At 39.4% G+C, this 19,147-nt stretch overlaps 1 protein-coding gene across 1 annotated transcript in view; it reads right to left on the bottom strand.

The window, feature by feature from the left end:
- The window catches only part of BCL11A (BCL11 transcription factor A), a 126,596-nt gene extending 121,255 nt beyond the window's left edge, over positions 1 to 5,341 (bottom strand). The window contains exon 1 of the mRNA XM_059840524.1: positions 5,113 to 5,341. The gene's annotated coding sequence lies outside the window, so the exon portion shown is untranslated. The remainder of the gene's footprint in view (positions 1 to 5,112) is intronic.
- Between the last annotated feature and the right edge of the window lie 13,806 nt (positions 5,342 to 19,147).

Below are 19,147 nucleotides of genomic sequence, written 5' to 3'. Positions count from 1 at the left end.
GTTTTTTTAATGTGAAAAATAAACCAAGGAAAAAAATTCCTTCCTGTATGCTCATGTCATGCAAAAAATTTTTCCTTCATCAATGAAGGAAAGAAGAATTTTAGCTTGTGGGTCCACAGTATGGTTCTGAGTCATCTAGAGACTGGAAAACTGTGTTGGGATTCTGGAGGCATAAGCTATGTTTGATGGCATTAGTCAGTGCTGGCAAGTGACTTCAAGTGCTCAAGCCATGAATGCAACACAGTCACGCTGCTGAGAAAGGGAAACAAAAATATGCCAGAGTGCTAAAAATAACTCTTCCAATAGGAAGTTCACAAAATATGGAACAAAATTGGAGCTGATTTTCTGAAAGGCTGAAGGCAGAAACATCCACTCTGCAGGGTTATCTCTGCACTTCACCTGTGCAGTCACTGAGATCCTTTAGTGATGCCAGCCATCCCAGGTGTATCACATCAGCCCACTCCCTACACCAAACTGCTAGAATCAACTCCACAAACAACCAAAATTATAATCCCCTGTGGAAATCCAAAAGCAGGCACCCAATTCAACCAAGAATCAAACCTAGAAATGGAATTTTTTTTCAAGAAACAGCCCTAGCAAGGAGATCTTTTGCTGGTTGTAACAAACACCAAAGGGGAAAGTACAAGCTAAAACTAGAGACGAGTGCAAGATACCCTCAGAGCTCCTGCCACGTTTTTCCACTTTCCTCTTCTAACACTACAATCCTGAACTGGTCCTTGGGTTTTTAGCCTTAAGCAGTTCACCTACCCTTTAAAGCGAGTTCCAAACTGACAGGCAGCAAACACCTTCCTCTCCCCAGCAAAGAGGTGCAAATGAGTTTGTGGCCAATCCACCCCCTGTAGGAGCCAGCAAGTTGCAACAGAGGGCCAGGAGCTGATCCCATCACCCCAAAGAACACTTTTCCCCGTGTCCCTTCACAACTTGCCTGATCGTGTCCCTTGCAAAGTACAAGAGTTCGATTTGCTCAAAAGCAATTCCCAGGTGGCATTTATCTACATAAAAAATGTTTGGGTACATCTAGAATGTTCATACTGCTTTTTCTTAAGGTTATTCCTTTGTGTCTCCATCAGGCCAGGCTCCCCCTGAGGCTGGCTTTCCAAATGATTTCATATAATCTGTGCTCCTACAGTATTTTTTCCTAGACCTCTGATTTTTACTGTGTGGGTCACCCTTTATGTTCAGTGAGTACTTTCCAGGGTTTTATGTTTCCTATAGAACAATCTGAGACCACCACTTTCATTCCAGACTCACAAAACTGGTAAATATCTTTATCACCAATAGAGTTGATTTATAGCAAGATTTGGTTTATTTATTCTGCCAACTCTTCCTCAAGCTGAGGACAACTTCTACTTTCCAAGAAATTCCAGCATTTCTTAATTTTTATTACATTCTTATCTAGAACCTAAATTTAATTTTATTGGAATAAAATAATAAATAATATTCTGTGGCAGTGACACAGAGGTTTTGTGTCTACCCACATGTTCCACTTTAATATGATTTACCATCAATAAATTATTGTGTAGAATATAATAGTTATCATATATGGAAAGTGGTATCTTGGTAAGAGCACAATTACTCGAATTCTGCTTTGAGTTCCAACATGAAACATGTCAAATAGTTCAATAAGGCACACATTGTCCAAATGACACACTCATATTACTAAAGCACTGACAAATTGAGTTAATTTTCCCTTTCTGTCAAAAGCTACAATCAGATTGACACAGTCCCATGGAACACTCCAATTTCCACTAAACTGCATTTTCTAACAGAAAACTGTTCCATTAAAAAAAAAAAAAAATCAGCCAGCTCTAATGTGCCTGAAGTCTATGCAATTAAAAAAGTTTCTAAATATAGCTTTAATCATGGCCGACCCCAATCTTCTGAGAAGTCCTTGCCCTCCAGGCCATCCCAAAGGGATGGGAACATCCAGTAACAAGCCAAAAGTCTCATGACAGTGTATTGACCCCATTTGATATTTATCTCTAGCCATTTGTGAGAGCTTCCCACGAGCTTAATTAAGCTCATTCATTTCCACAAATTGTGGCATCCTAGAAAATATCAGTCTTTCCTTTGATAGATGAGATTCAGATGTGGAAGTCTTATGGGAGGCAAGGTGTCTCTCAGGCTATTTGACAGAGCAGCTCATGAAACAACTTATCTAATCCCTCCCCTCCACAAGGTGGAAGTGGGATGCATGTAGGACTGTGCCCTGTCCAATGCAGACCCCAGCAAAGAGCCACTTGCTACAAACTGGGAAAAACTCCCCACACTGTGGAGAAACTGAACCCTTTAACCAGAGGCATAATTGCATAGCCACAAAACAATTTCTGTCCTTCTAGGCAGTGTGTAGAAGGAAAAACTCTTGCATCAAGAAGCAAAGATTTGAGGAGCAAACAGGGTGAGTGTTTCTGCCCTTGGCATTTGGGTTTGGCTTTGGGTGTCATCCTTGTCTTTCCTACATTATATTTTCCCATTTGTGCTATATTTGACTGCCCTCAGGGAATTTGTTTTGTATAACAAAGTCCATTTGAGGGGACACTGTAACAGCTTTCCACTGTGCAAAAGGCTGCAGCAAAGCCTCACTACTTATTCTACAAAGATAAGGCAAAATACCAGGTAAAGATAATCAAACATGAACAGAAGAAAGCAGGAAGACTCACTCTTTATCATAATGGTCTTAAAGTGAAGCCAGACAAATTTCTGTCTTGAATAACAGGTAAAATTGATCTCACCTCAGGGCAAAATAATAAGCTAGCAAATCCCTCAGAGCTGCTTCAAGTTGGGATTTTTTTGTTGTCTGGTTGTGAGTTTCTTTAATTTAAGAAAATCCATGATAACTGCAGGCTGGGAAAAGTGTACCTTAGTCTCCTGTAAAAACCATTTCTTAATATCAAACCCAAGTAGGAAAAAAAAAAAAAATTCCCTAACGTAGAAAAACATTTTTTCAAAATGTTTTCATTTATTTCACACTAAAACATTAAATCACAAGGTATAAGCTTAAACTTTGTTGATTATATACTTTTCTCCCACAAGTGTTTTCCTTTACAAAGCTGCTTCAATCTAGTATGTGGTCAGCTGAAGACCAGTGCTAATAGAACAGTATTTTCCTTTCCTGAGTGTAATTAAGCACTTTGTTGACTTTGGAATTTTGGTTCATAATTCCTATGCTATCCTAATTGCTCCATTTACCTTTAACATATGTACACAGAGTCCATAGCAAGGAGCTCAGGCACTCCATGCAAAGGAAGAGCATTTGGTCACCACACTGGTTCCATCCTTGCTAATTTTTCCAGCTCATTTAACACATGTTCTGCTGTTTTATGCATATTGAGCACCAGTCTCATCTCAGCTGTGCCACCACCTTTGCACATGTAACCTGAAAAACACATTTTCATCTTGGGGTCTCTTCAGTTCATCCAACACCTCAAAGAAAAGCTTTTTTCCTACCTGGTTCATGAACTATCTTCTTACTGTAGCACAAACACAGATCTGTTTTCCCCAGTACATGGAAGTTCAGGATTTCCAGTGATTTTGATCTTCTGAGGTTACAGTGAAATTTATTTACCAGGTTGTATCCCTGAAACAGGACATCACAACAGTGGCACCAAAACCAAAATGATACCTATGTGAAGCCTCTTTCCCTAAAAGAGTTAAAAGTCACTTGTAGCCAAAACAACCTTTTTCTTTAATGTTTGTTTCTGGACATAACTTACCTGGAAAAGCGTAATGGATGTAAAGCATCCTGGTTTTATACTTTGTTTTTTTAATTATTTGACTTGGACAAACTCCAAGTGGCAAGATAACACATTTCATGCAGATGAAGGTACTTGAGGAAGCTGCCTAAAAATAGTAATGTTTAATACATATGGTGGCTAAAAATAGTCACAGAGTCAGCAGGTATTGAACAGCTACAGAAAATCTCAGCCATAAGGATCTGTTCACACAGATACTTCTGTCCCAAGAATATTTAAAAAAAAACCAATCACCACACAAAACACATCTGGTTGGGGGGTTTTGGTTTTTTTTTTTTGTTTTTCCAGCTACTAATATATCAAGACACAACATGGGTGTGACAGATAAAACCACTACTGAAGGGGAGGGTGTGAGAAATAGAGCAAGAGAAGCAAATTTGCTGCTCCATATCTTGGCCCTATACCTACAAAAATAAATGGCTTGTGGACAGCTCACCTCAGGTCAGCAAAGCTTCCACTATTAAGTAGTTCCAGCTGGTAGGGATTTCCCAATTCCCCACTTACAGGAGCCTCTCAAATTACTTGTTCAAATTCATGCAGATCTGGGATTCCAGATACAGATTTTAGAACAGCAACCAAAAAAAAAATATTGTACCATAACACCAAAAAATCCAAATTTGAGCTGTAAGTGAAATTCCAGCAGCAATACCTCCAGAAAACTACATGCTTCCCACATGAAGCTTTCAGGTAGGAGATGCACACAAAGCACAGTCAAAATCTGAAGAAAAGTGAGAGCCAACCTTATTCTGTCAACACTGACCTATTTTGTTCAGGTCTAACAGCTCAAAAAGCTACAAATTTGGTGAAACCTGGATTGTAAAACCGTAACACTCCTCAATTACTTTTCCTTGGCCAGACAGGCAAACCTGTCATTTGACAACACATCACGATCCAAGATAGTAAACTTTATCACTCAGGGGTCATGAGAAAATGGCCACAGGTACAGCTTGCTAACCTTCCCTAGGTAATTTTTCACAGTTATCATCCAAAAAGCGTAGGAGCATAAAAGCCACGTTATCTTGGAGCTGTGTTTATTGTAACGTGGGTGAGATTCCCTATAAAACCACTTACTAAGTAACTGTTGTGTGCTCTTCAACACAGAGTCAAATCAGTAAAACATCTTCTTGACAGTGTGTCAGGAACAAGACACCTCTCCTCCCAGAGACCAACACATTATTTATCATTCTGCTCTGACTTACCTTTGCTTCCCACCCAGCACTAGCTCCAAAAGCACTTCCCTGCCTGGTTTCTTAATACAACATTTGAAGACAAAGCTAAGCCAAGAGTCCCAGAACTTGGTTCACATTTTCCCAAGAATCCATTGGAGTTTTGCTCTTACCTGTAAGTAGATGCTTGATCACAAAATTTTCACATATGTTTATCTTCTGAAATCAATTGAGCAGTTTCTGTGGGGGAGTTCGAAAAACAAATCAATTTAATTTCTCAATTCTCCTAATAAAGGGTTGTCTTCATAAAGATTTGCACTACTTTCATTGCAGGGACAAACTCAAAGACTGATTTCAGGGCTCCCTGGATTATCCTCCCAAGGATTTTGGTTTTTTCCATTCCCTTTAAATGAAATCAAAGTCTACAGCACAATGGTTTCAAATGAAGGATGTCCAGCAGCCCACGTGGAAATTCACAGCCAAATTAACATGCAAATCTTGACACACTTGATGCCAAATTTGAACTCTGTACAGAATCAAGTTCTAATTTAGTATTGAAACTTCTCATGCTGATTCTTACTTAAACTGAAGTCCATTGTATGGTTGAGAAAAGTTAACCCTTGCATCCCAAAGAGGTATTAAGAGGTAATAGGAACCAGGCATCTGATGCTTCTTTTGGAAGCCTTTAAAAGCTGAAAAGAGCCTTAACCAGTTCATCACTGCCTGAAGTTAAAACAGGAAAGTGTTGGAGTGGTGTGCATTCAGTCTCTTCTAGAACTGGACAGACACAGAACTCATTAATATTATTAAAGGAATCATAATTGTGTCCCTCATGGGGATCAGCCAGAGCAGTGTTAACATGGGAACAATTGTCATCCTGGCACAGCCTCACTCTGCAGTCACTTGAACAGTGAGTGGTCATGTGCAACACCAAGTTCTCACACATCCATTTTTTAAACATGAGCTGGGCAGGCTTGGCTTCTAATTGAACCATTTTAGTGGGTCGAGCCAGAGCACTAGAAAATCCTTTGATTATTTATTTCACACCCACCCAAGCTGGTTCCTCTCAGGAATTTCAATCCCTGCATTTATGCAACACCTCGTTGTTGTTACACCCTTCTTAGTGCATCAAACTAGCAGAACTTTTAGTTCATTTTCAGGTTTCTGATCACCAGTTTTCTGCTGGGGTTTTGTTTGGTTGGATTTCTCTTCCCCAGCAATTTGAGGAATGTTAGGAAGAATATAATTATTCCGCTGTGTAGTAGTAGTACAATCAAAATAACTTAGATTGCTTGACTTGATCATTGCTAGTAGAACTCCAGGATTTAGAACTTACTCCATGCTATTCCACAAATGATTATCCCAGGCTGTTTGTATGGCCCTTTGCCCTCATAGCCTGTGGCTTCCTTTACTTGATACCTCCCTACAGTCACTGCAAGCTCCTTCCTTCCTCTGCAGTTTGGAATCAGGTCTGATTTGCAATTGCAAGTCTTTTGTTTGACAATATTATTTATTCTCACAAACACATTTTTGGGGTAGCCTACAAGTAATCCATCACCTGATTTCTACTTCATGGCATGTGAAGATCATTTATAGTTGTTTCAGGGTTTTTAATAGCTACATATCTTGCACTCCCTCACACCTGCACAAACATACTAATAAACAAAACCACGGCACTTTGTCTTCCAAAAGGACACTAATAATAGATTGCTAATAAAAAATCATAGTAATAACATATCATTTATCTTAGGAGACCTAACTGGCAGTGGAGTAAAACCATGCCCAAAGCACACACCTGGGCATTATGTGAGCCAAAGCAGAATGGCAATCTGCATTTTTAAATCCTGCTGTAGTCAACCCTCAGGAGCTGCACTTGGTGCAAAGTAGTGCAAAACAGTGAAACAGAAGAGTTACCCACACACACATAGAGCAATCCTAAAACTGGTCACAGTACACGTAGGGGAAAAATCTCTTTGCAGGCACAATCCCAAAAACCATATTCAGTCACTTAATCAAGGTGCAGATTGACCATCTTGCCAGTTTTCTGTTCACCTTTTGACCTTTTCATTTGCAGAGTGGATTAATGGAAATTCTTTGCTCACGTTTTATTTTTGAGTTGATGATGAGTCCAGATAACACTTGGGTTTCTTCCTTACACCTACAACTGCTTTTCTGACAGAGTTTTGTTCTGTACCTCCAGCTCATTTCAACCTAATCTTTTCCAAATACCCGGGTCCCTGTGAGAGGATGTCTACATTAGCAGTTTAAAGCATAACAAACTCGAATATTTGGGGCACTTAACTCCAAATTAACCTCCCCCCCGGCTAAGCAGAGATATGAGGAGCTCAGAATCTAATGCTTGGGGCCAGTGTTTTTCTTCCATTGCCAGGAGAAAACTGTCAGTGTAAACCCTGCCTGCTCCTGGGCAGCTCAGTGATTGCTTATAAACCTGAGCCAGGAGTATCTGGTAGTGCCTTGCACCCTCTTCCCTCAAGTACAAATGACTGCAGGAGGTGAAGGGCAGCACAGAAAGATCACTGAGGTTTTCTGTTTGTTTTAAAACTGAACTATTTTATGGCTCTCTCTTCAGATACATACTTTTAACCTCCTTGGGGTGCTGGTGTTTTCTGATTTTACCTCGCAGCATGAAAAACACCTTCATCCCAATCCTAACACTCCACTACATTTAAATTAGATGCTGAGGTGTGAAAAACAGAATCTTGGTGGAAAAGTAGCTTCTTTTTTAAATACAGTGACTAAAATGTTCTATAAACTTAGGGCAGAAATAATTTTTATTTGCATTAGCTAGATAAACTGAATTACAAAGAAAATTATTCCTTAGGAAAGAGGGAAAAAAAGATATCTTCAGATGTGACTCTTTTAATGCAGGTCATATATTTGCTTTCTTCTCTTGATCTAGAATATTAAAGGCACAGCATATTATTGCCATTTATATGAAGACTCTACTTGATCATAAGGATCATAACACTAGAGTAAATAAAGCCACAAGAAATACCTAAGAGCAGAGTAAAATTTGGTTACAAACAGGAATTATCAGTACCAGTTTGAACCTGTTTATTAACAGGTTTAATCCATAAATGCTCAGGCAAACTTAGAAGTAAATATCTTTGATAACATCTCTGAACACAGAAGCTTAAAACCAAAACCTTTCTCTATTTGCACAGTCCTGGATTTGCTTTTGTTTCCATGAGCAAGGGTTTCCCAGGCCATCAGTAACTTCTCAGATTCCAGAGCTACTTCCAGATAGCTTATACATTAGGATTTGCCCTTTCAAGAGATTTTTAGAAGAATAAACAATTTGTTCAACTCTTACTTGGCAACTCTAGGCATGCCAGAACACAGATATAGAGAATTATTCTCCGAGAGTTAAATGACAGTGGGAGGGGATTTGTATTTCTGGATACAGACAGTGCATGTGTAACTGCAGTGGGTATTTTCCTCAATTAACAAAAGCTTTGGGTAAACCTTAGGTGAAATAGATAAAACCTCTGTCCACAAAGTAAGGGATTAAATTAGTCTGCAAATCACTTCTGATATTTAATATTCCATCTGTTATATTTGCTTTGGCTAAAGACTTTCAGCTTGAGCTGAATTTCTACTCTTCCTAAACGACAGGTCTAACTATACACTTATTTTATGACTTATTTTTCATTTGTCTGAAAAAGCAAGAATGCCCCCTTTTGACAATTCCATATATTTCCCCTATGAGGCCAGGAGAGGGAGTAGTAGCTTGTATTTTTCCCCAGGAAAATCAACGCCCTGGACACCAAGTATTGTATTCAGTTCCCCGCAGACAACGATCTCTTGTCTTTGTTCATTATTTTTATAAAAATCACAAAGAAATTTTTTTTGGGGGGGTGAGTGGGCAGACAAAATGCACTTTGAGAGAAGAACACCTGCCAGAAGGAAGTTTCAGATGAGACCTACACACTCTGTAAAAGCTAAATCTCTTACACTTTGATGGATGGAAAGCTCTGCAGGTGTCTGCACAGGTTAATCTGTGCAAGCTCTGTGCTCGCTTGTCCTGCTGAAGGTACAACACAAATCCAGATCACCTGCAATCACATAACTGAGCAGAGGCTGGCCAAAACGTGATATTAAGGTCAATTAAAAATAGATCCTGCTATTCTTCTGCCTCCAGTTACACAAATTCTAATAAAAAACACGAAAGACATATTTCTCTAGATTCCCACCAATAATCTCAAGGCTCTTGTACTGATGCTGACAGAAAGCAAAGAGTAGTTTGAAAGCACTTTAGCTTCAAGTTCGTCTGCAACGAAACCTGAAACATGAATTGACATTCTTCCAAGATCCTGAAAAAGTCACCACTTGATCTTAAACAATTTAATTCCAGTGTTGGGAAGTCAGTCTGAGCTCTCTAGACAGACAGTGGCAAATGACGTGGTCTTCCAAAAGATGACTCAGAGGAGGAAGAAAAAAAACCCACAAAACAAAAAACTTACTTGTGTATTTTCCAGCTCTTCCAGAGGACCGCTATTTCAGCCTGAAAAACAAAAGGGAAAAAGTCCACGAATGAAATCATACAATGTATCAAGCAAGGCATTTCCAAGAGAAACAAATAACAGGGCAGGAGGCACAGGCAGATCCCAGTTTAGGGTTTCCCTTGGCCACATCCCGGGCAGCAGCACTGGAAGCAGCACAGCTGCACTGCCTGGCACCAGAGACTGTCTCCCCTGACCCCAGGGACTGTCAGAGGGACTGACAGGCTTAGAGAGAGATCAGACAGACACCTGCAGAGAGCAGTGCCAGCCTCAGCCTCTCACCGAGAGTCAGCACTGACTCAAGGGTGCTGCATTTGCAGTCTTAGGTGATTTCAGATTGTTTTGTTGTTTGTTGTTCAAGAGGCACATCCCTGCACCTGTGTGATCCTGGAAAACTGAGCTGAGCACACTTTTCTTGATCTTCACTCCATACAATAACCATGAACTGAAATGCAGCCTGTTTCTCTCACAGACAGATGCTCTTAAGGTATTTAATTAACAATACACAACAGTCCTGACAACTGCAAGATGTCTTATTCAGCTGGAAAATCACAAGAGTTAAGCCAGCAGCATGGAATGACATGGTGAGAAATCTCAGGTCAAAGTGGGGAGAAAAATTTTTACCTGACCCAATAAGAAGTTAAAAAAAAAATTAAAACAAAGTTAACTCACAGCTGTCAAAGCATGAATATCAAAAATCCTGCTGTACTCCTGAAAAATAGAAATACATCTCTGTTGCTTTTGCTTCCCATTTAACAACAGCTAAAAGCACAGCAACAAGTTTTCTATCAGAATTGGAAGAATTCTGGTAGTCCAGGTTCAGGATGTACTCCTTCCACCTGAATTTGGCTCCATATCAAATTCTGTTCAAATCTAAGAAGGATGCTCACTTTCTTAGTGATTTGCACATTTATCTTTAAAGTTACAGATTTAAAGTAGCTTTTCATCTTCCTGTATTGTACAGATTTTGTTAGTTGTCTCCACAGCAGTAAGTATTGTTTAGACTGCTGTTAAGTGTTACCAAAAGTTTTGTTTTCTTTAAGTGGAAAAGAAATACAGTTGGGTTTTATTCCAATTTTATAAAAAAGGGCAGCGAGAATAATTCTCTGGAAGATTCAGAAAATTATTTTACATTGCTTCAGCCTTTTCCTCTCAACTCCAAGGACATTCACCACTACACTCCTCTGACCACCTTTTTCATTATTAAGCAGCCTCATAAGGATATTACTCTGATTTAGAGAATGTTTTACTGGAAGCAAGTTCCAAAGAGCCTCTTTCCTACTACATTCCATGTGTTAAGCATTCACTATCAGCTCTGGGATTTACTGAGAACTCAGCAAAGTCTGTTCTCATTCTCCATCAAAGATTAGAAAATTTAGGTGTTTCTATAGTTACAAAGAACTAGTTTCTGGAAAGCCCTTTATCAAGAATGAACTCTGCCTCACTGAAATGAGATTCTCCTTACTGTTATTTTAAAAATTCTCAAGATCACCTAGCCAGTATTAAAGGGATTCCACCAGTGGCTATGCAACCAGCTTTTGCTACGCTCTGGTTCTCTCCCAGGAAACTGAAGGCTTTTATCTGTTGCCAGCTAAGAAATATCCACTAGACTGAAAATCCACTGTATACTTTTTGGAAAGCTGCAGGGCTGAAGGTAAAAGCTGAACAGCACTGAGGTTTCTTTTCTAATCTGTTTCAAGTTTTGCACTCTTGGATGCTGTTAATTATAGTACAGTATGAAACTAGCAATATTAAAACCTATTTATTCTCAGTCTTAGTAGTTGAAGGTAATTAATACTTTTATCTTCCTACGTGCTTCATTGATGGGGCACATGAAAGGATAAATGAAATGAATCCACATACAGTTTAAAGAAAAAAAAAATCAATTTATATTGTTACAGTCCCAGGAAAGAGACAGGGCAGTCTATGCATGTCTCTTGCTTAGGGAAAAACACAGATTTCTACATGAGTTAAAAAAAAAAACCATCAAGATGCTGAGCTGCAGGGTAACAGTTCCAGATCTGAGTCTGTTACTGCTTTAGAGCCAGCCTTAAGCAGAGACCTTCACCCAGAATTTACACTATGACAAGATAACAAGAGTTACACAGAGTAGTTACAAATCGAGTATTTGGCAAGTAGCTCCTTCCACAGCCATGACTAACCAGGGGTGGAGAACATGTGCCATAAACACCTGAACGCCTCAACACTTTATTTATGCCTCAAAAAACTAAGTTTACTTCCTGAATTTTGCCTCAGGAATTTGTGGGCATTGAAGGAAATCCTAAAGCAAAACCAGACAATTCAGACACAGCTGCACTCATGAGGATGCCACGCTGAGGATGATTCTCACACAGCAAGATTGCTGTGATTCCACTGCTAGGCTTCAGCTCAGAGCTCAGCCCTTCCCTTATCATGCTCCTCACTCACAGCAGAGTCCACTTCACACACTATGAAACATGCAGAAGGGTCATACACTAAATAAAAACCCTTGCAGGATCCTTAATTTTCTCCTTGAGTATTAAGAAGATGACTCCAGAAAGTGCAGCTTTAACAGCAGCTCACTGCTTTCTAGAAACATTTCAACTAATTGTATTTATCCAGGCACAGAGCACATCCAGTGCTTTTATCCACATGCATTACACAACAGCACACAGAAATATTAAGAACTGCTGGTCATCTGTTGGGGAAGGAACCAGCAGCTTAACAAAAAAAGATACTTGCACAGATGTGGACTACCTGGAAAATTCACAAACACATGAAACCACTTGTTCCCTCCACTTTTCCAAAAGTTCTGATGGAACATTTCTTCCCCCTGCCAAGTTTTCAGCAATGAACATGGCACACTATTTTTGTGGCTCTGTTGATGTGACCAAAATGATTTCATTTATCAAGATGTGTCTCAATTTTAGCTGTATAATGAATTCTTAGCTTTACTTTCCTGTAGCACCTCTGTAAAAAACCAGCACGTTACAAAGATTAAAGTGTGACTACAAGATCACACTTGTCCCTGTTTTCACCTTTTGGTAAAATAGTCCCAAAGTTTGAGAGCACAATTAGAAGCAACCTTGCACAAGTCAGCATTATTTCTTAAATACCTGGAATAATTAAATACTCCTGTGCAAAACAGCAAAGAACACCTAGAGACTTTTACTTAAGGAGTGAACTCAGCCATCCCAGAAAGGAGTTACTGTACCTGGCCAACATCAATTAAATAAGGGCTCCCCAGGGAAAACAGAGTGCTTCAAAGATGGAAAACTTCTCTGGCAACAAAATTCTAGTGAACCAATTTTCAATAATCTCAGAAAACAAAAATCCCGTGTATCTGAAGCCTTTACAGCATTCTTCCCCGTGAGCAATTCCCCTTTATTCCACTGCTTCAAACAGCAAGCAAAAAAAAAAAAAAGGTAAACTTTCAGACTAAAATGAAATTTGTTAATAGAAAAAGGACGAAATATACATTATTTAGGAGAAACCAGGCAGATGAAAGTACAATAAAGACAATGTGGGGGCTTATTTGGACAATTGCCATTTTCTTCTTTTTGTACAGCAGAAAGAAAACAAAAACCAGGATTAATTTTTCTTTATCCCAAGTAGGAACCCTTTGTATTTCAGTAGAGTCAAGGCACCCAAGAATGAACCCTGGATTCAGGAGCTGAACAACATTTCAGCATTTCACCCACTGGAACATCCATCCCAGCACTGTATTCCTGAGGCAGACCTTGTACTGCCTCATTTAAAAGCAGCTGTCATGAACATCACACACATCTAATCCACTGTTCACTTCCTTGCCTCTTGCTTTCTATTCTCTCACTCAATTTTTACCTGTAGCTAAGACAATACATAATATATTAAAAAATTAAAATTTTAAATTTTTAAAATTCATTAATTTTTTTGTGTTAAAAAATGGAATTTATCAGGAAACACTTGCATAGTTGTATGCAGTATTGATTTTGTTCTATGTCTGTTTGCCAGTCATCAAGGCAGAAGTAATTGAATATGCATATCCACTTGCACACACACAGATAGGTAAGAAGTCTTTAAGGATATGCACATAAACTACATAATTGCAGTAACTTTTCTCTACAATATTCCTCTTGCTTTTTCCTAATTTTTTCAGCCCATTACTTGTCACTCTCCTCTGCTTCATCTCCTCTTCTTTTTCAGTTACCTTTTGTTTATTTAAAGACTTATAAGAAAGCATGGCTTCCATGCTTAGTTTGCACATAAATTCTCTGACTAAACAACTGTTCAAAAAGAAACTTATCAATTATCTATGGTTTGCTTCATCAACTACAACAAAGAAAGCCTGTGAACAATGCACCAGACTGGATACAAACGCCAAAATTACAAAATCCCCTAAAAGAAGATGAGCCCTACTTATGCCTTCTTTTCCTGTTTCTGCATGAAGGTGAACAGAACACCATCAGATATAAAAAGGTGAGGGGGAAAAACCCTTCAACAGAGTTTTACTGCAAGGTTAATGGATATGAAAATTTCTCCCCACTCGCACATACAATTGAGGTGTTACTGTAATTATCAGTATCCATTCCCCTCTCTAAAGTTTCCCTGCGAGCAGCAATCAGAATTATATACGATCTCTGCATGAAACTAATGAATTCATGACAAAGAAGACTCCTCAACATGATAAGGGATGGTGTACCAGGGGTATTAGCACCAGGCTTTAATGCTCAAAAACAGGCTCACAGCCACGTTCACACTCTAATGGAACTGGAACAGTACCAGTGTCACACACCAGCAGCTGTCCAAGGACTTGTGTCCCCATCAGAGGAGTAAAGAAAAATGCAAAGATTAAACAGGTTTGTTCTCTTCCTAGATCAAGAAAATTAAAAAGTACACTTGTCTGCTCTCCATGTAAAGCTTTTCATAAAGATATTAATCTGTAGAAACTTCTGTTCAGGTCAGAGAAAATACTTTTTCAACAATAACAAGTTACATCTCTTCAGTAAAACAAATATTACCTGCAAAATGAAGGCGGTTTCCTGAAGAAGAAACTACAAGAGCCATATCCTGTTAAATTTGGGCAACACCTTCCTGGCAACTATTTCTGACTCAGGAGATTTTCTGAACCTATACCTACCACATAAGATTTTTTTCTTCTTCAGGTGCAACTGCAGAGATCACTGGTTCTGTTATAAAGGGTAATCTTAAATTACACTTTTCACTCAGTTTTCTTCCCCAAATGAAAGCACATTAAAGGAAAACTGAAAGGGCAAGAAATTTTATGGACATAATAGCTTTGGAGGGTACCAGAGCTCAAATCAAATCATTACAGAATCACAATACCCGGGTTCTCTATGGGACATGCAAACACTTCACCACACAAGGTTTCCCCTAAGAGTAAAACCCCAAGAAATTGAAGAAACCTACAATTCCCTCTGCCAGCTGCTTATCCAAATGCTATCATCCTCAGACCTTGTAAAGCAGACCCTTTGCTCAGACCCTTTAGGCATCACAGGTTCCATCCACACTTCCCCATAAATGGGCATCCCAAACACACAGTCCCCACAACTGATGCATGCTGGTGGAATAAAAAACCTGCTTAATGGGCAAATATGAGTGAAGAAGAAAGGGAGACAGTGGATTTGGACTTGCTTGTAACAAATACACAGCTTAGAAAACAGCTGGAAAAGCAAAAAATCCTGAACACCCTCTGCTATCATCCTACCAGTTCCCAGACTTTTAAAGCCGTACCCCACTATCAGATGGCAGAACAGCAGCATCCTTTGGATGACTGGCTCAGGTAATCAAAGCAGAAAACAGCCAGAAATGATACTGCCAAGTGATTAGAAGAGAACTGGTTGTAAATTTAAAGACCCTTTTGATTCATTAATCTCCAGCAGCTAAAGACAAACCTAAAGCGAAATTACCGTGATTGCAAACCGAGCACTCCTGTCCTGTGGCTATTTTTCGGCCTGCTGAGAGAGAATGAGCTGATCAAAGACAGACACTTCAGTGAGATTAGTGCTGCTTCAGTGAGCTCACAGTTAGCTCCCATTAACTAACCTGTTTAGGAGCGGCTAACGCCGGCATTAATCTCAGCTTCAACTGGGAGCCAGAGTGGGGAGTGACCCGTCCAGCTCCTGGGGACAGTGGCACCTGCCCTGCGAGCCTCTGCAGGTCCAGCCAGCCTTCTGCTCCTGATGGATGGACAAGGAAGGGCGCCAGGAATTCCACATCTAGGGCACCAGCGTTCAAAACTTCCCTGGGAAAGCAAAGCAGAGGTTCCATTTTTCTGGCTCATCACCAGGGGCACGTGGAAATCCCACCAAGTGACTGCAGTGAAGGGAAGAATCCCTGGGAATGGCCCATGTGAGGAGCTCACAACCATCAGGGAAAGGCAGCCTGGAAGGACAAGTAGCACTGGAACAGTACAGTCCCAAAGGGATGCCCTCCACGGCAGGCTTGATGTTTCAGCTGGCTGAAAATATAAAATGTTTTATGCATTTACAATTCTCAGTAGCTTGTAAGGTTATAACTCTACAGAACTACAGCCCCTTGGTAAATTGATGATATCGAAAAATAAAGAAAAAAAACCCAAACCCACAACAAAGTACTCAAATACTTCAGCCATCACTTATTTAAATCTATCCAAGATCTGTCTTTAGTAATCCCACCTTCTGCTGTTCCAGTGTTATCTCTCAACATAGATCTTCCACGTGATAGATTAGTGAATCCTGGGAACATTTATTACAAAACACAGCTTTCTGGAATTGAATTTCATATTTTAGCTGATATTCATCAGAGCCTAAATGTATATATACAAATTATTGCTGATAAAAATCTCTCTAGTGAAATATAGCACATTACACAGATAAGATCCTCTGCACAAATACAAAGTTTGAATAAACTATTTTTTTTCTGATAAATTTCTGTGATGTGGACAATATTTTAACACCACACAAATATTTTCTCTGCAGCAGTCTCCCTCTTAGGTATATTTCACATGTTGAAGCAGAGAGCCAGGTACAGTGGCTAGTACATAACTTTTCACCATAAACCTCAAATTTCTTCAGAGCTGCCTTAAAAATCTGTTTAGGCTCATTCATTTCTAATCATTAAAATTTTATAGTGTTTAAATGTGACAATCACAAAGCACTTTATCAAATAAAGTAGCAATGGGTAATTAGCTGACTTGGGATGGAGAAAAACAGTTTTTAAAGAGGGAAAAATGGACAAAGTTGGCACTTCCCACTGAAAAGGGACAGGCATTTACAAGCAAAATCCCCTATGGAACACAGGGTGGCACCTGAACAGACCCAAGTGGAAAAGGAGTAAGAAACAACAGCAGCAAGATTATAAGGAATATACAGACAATTTCTTTTATCCAGGAATAAGTAGGCTGTCAAACTTCACAAGTCTATCAAACACATGGTCTCCCACGAGTGCTTTATAAACCACATCACTCTAACATCATTAACTCCACAGATTAGATTAAAATCACATATACAGACTCTGACATGTGAAAATGCATAGCCTAGGTGTTTACAAAGCACCTCTCCATAATTCAGGAATAGCTCTAACTGATTGAAAGTACTCAGCTATCAGCTCGTTTTTACTACAGAGAAGGAAGGATATTGACTCCTTGACAACACAGCAGCAATTTAAAAACTAAAACAAACCCAAACTACCCCCCCACCACTTCACATCACTCTCAAGCTAATGCTATGTGCATGACACCAAGAAAGAACCCCAGCTACAATATTTAATTCGTTTTTAGCCATTTCTATAGCCCAGGTGCTTCACAAGAGTTAACACATCCAGCAGAGGAAAGCACTACCTTGAAAGAACCTGTCCTCAAACTCTATACACTCTGGAACACCACATGGTTCAGTCACTGCCACAGATGAAACTGTGGTAGTTATGAGGGCAGAATATACAGAATATATTACAAACAAATAACTAGTAGTAACTAATGCTAGACTAAATAAATGGCAGACAACAGGAGAATTATTTTCTGTTAAAAAATCCCAAAACCAAACGACTCACAGAAGAGCTAACCCAGTCACCTCACATAACACAGTAAAATTCATAAACTCCCTAACAAAAAGAACCCTATTTAATTATTTTTCTCAGCACTGTACCTTTTCCAGAAAAATCATTTTATGTGTGAAGCCAAGCTCTAGCCATCCTAAGAGCTCACCTGACTACTGCACTCCAACTTTTACACTTTCTGTTTCTCAAACACCTCCTGCCTTTTCTCTTTATTAGCTGAGCATGTAAGATGGTTAAGCTTGATTAGTCTTCACTTCCATTTCACATTAGAGCTGTACCTGAAGAAAAACTTTTGTGCTTGATGAGCTGCTAAATATTTTTCCTGAATATTCCAGGTGATTTAAAGGAAAGTAGCACTTCTCAATTAAAAACCTCCCATCACATCTGTGGGCAAGCAAAGCTCTTACTGAGGTACTAAAGCATGCAGCAGAAGCAGGTTTCAGGTTTAAAAAAATTGAACTTGGGTAATTGGTCGTGTAAATCAGGAAAAATAAAGGCAGGTGTTTTCCTCACACTAAGTAGAGATACAAACCTGAGAGTAATGAAAAGAAAAAAAAAAAGCACCATAAAGTTTTCCTGATTGTAGGATCACAGTATTGTTGTGAGGACCATAAAATATTAAAGAATACCCTAATGGATTTCTGAGAATAAACAGTTCTTGGCTAGAGGTTCAACAAAAGCTCTCAATAAATTTGCTTGATTTTTTTTTTTCCTTTACCACTATAACTCCTTGCAGAAGCATCAATTCTATTAGAATGATATTTTAGCACAAACACTACCATGCAAATGTTCAGTAGATAAAATAATTTTCAACTCCCCAGTAAGTTATTTGAGTAGGGTAGGTAAGACAATCCTGCTAAAGGTACATTTGTTTGGTTAATTTATTAAAATTTCAGGACAAAAGTTAAGTTTGTGTTTCTTCAAAGCATCTTGCAAGACAATGTGTATTTTACCTCAAAAAAGATGTTGCAGACAACTCAGAAAAGTACAGAAATCAAGTGCTAATCTCAGAGAAAGGCTGTGACATGCCAAGACATCAGGGCAGCAGGAAGCAAAAGTTTTTCCAAAGGTCTATTCAACTTTACAGAACTATTATGCTTTTGATTTTTTGACTCTTAGCAGACTTGAATGTGAGTGGGGAATTGTCATCTCAATGCCATATTCTCAGCGTAGTTTGGCTGATTTAATGCTCAGTTTGCATTGGCCCAAAATTGTGATAATTGTGGCCTGAACGTGACTTTGAGGAAAGATGGGGCAAGGCTGTTTACAAGAGCATGTAGTGACAGAAGGGGGAATGGGTTCTGGCTGAAAGAGGGTAGGTTTTGATTAAATATTAGGGAAAAAATCTTCCCTGTGAGGGTGGCGTGGCTGCCCCTGGATCCCTGGAAGTGCCCAAGGCCAGGATGGACACGGGCTTGGAGCACCCTGGGATAATGGGAAGTGTCCCTGCCCATGGCAGGGGTGGAACTGGATGATCTTCAAGTTGCTTTCCAACCCAAACCACTCCGTGTTTCTGTGATTATTCCATATGGTCCTGACGTTGTGGTGGCTACTATTTGCTGTCATTGGCAATGTGTGTAAATCCTCCCGGTACCAGCTGCAGCCAAGGGATGCTGGGCTTGCACTTACTTGATGAGAATAAACTCATACAAGAGCGATTCCTGAGGGGGTT

This window comes from Haemorhous mexicanus, chromosome 3 (assembly GCF_027477595.1).
Source record: "Haemorhous mexicanus isolate bHaeMex1 chromosome 3, bHaeMex1.pri, whole genome shotgun sequence".
NCBI lineage: Eukaryota > Metazoa > Chordata > Aves > Passeriformes > Fringillidae > Haemorhous > Haemorhous mexicanus.
The sequence above is the reverse complement of the archived record's forward strand: the minus strand, read 5'-3'. Positions and strand labels throughout refer to the sequence as shown.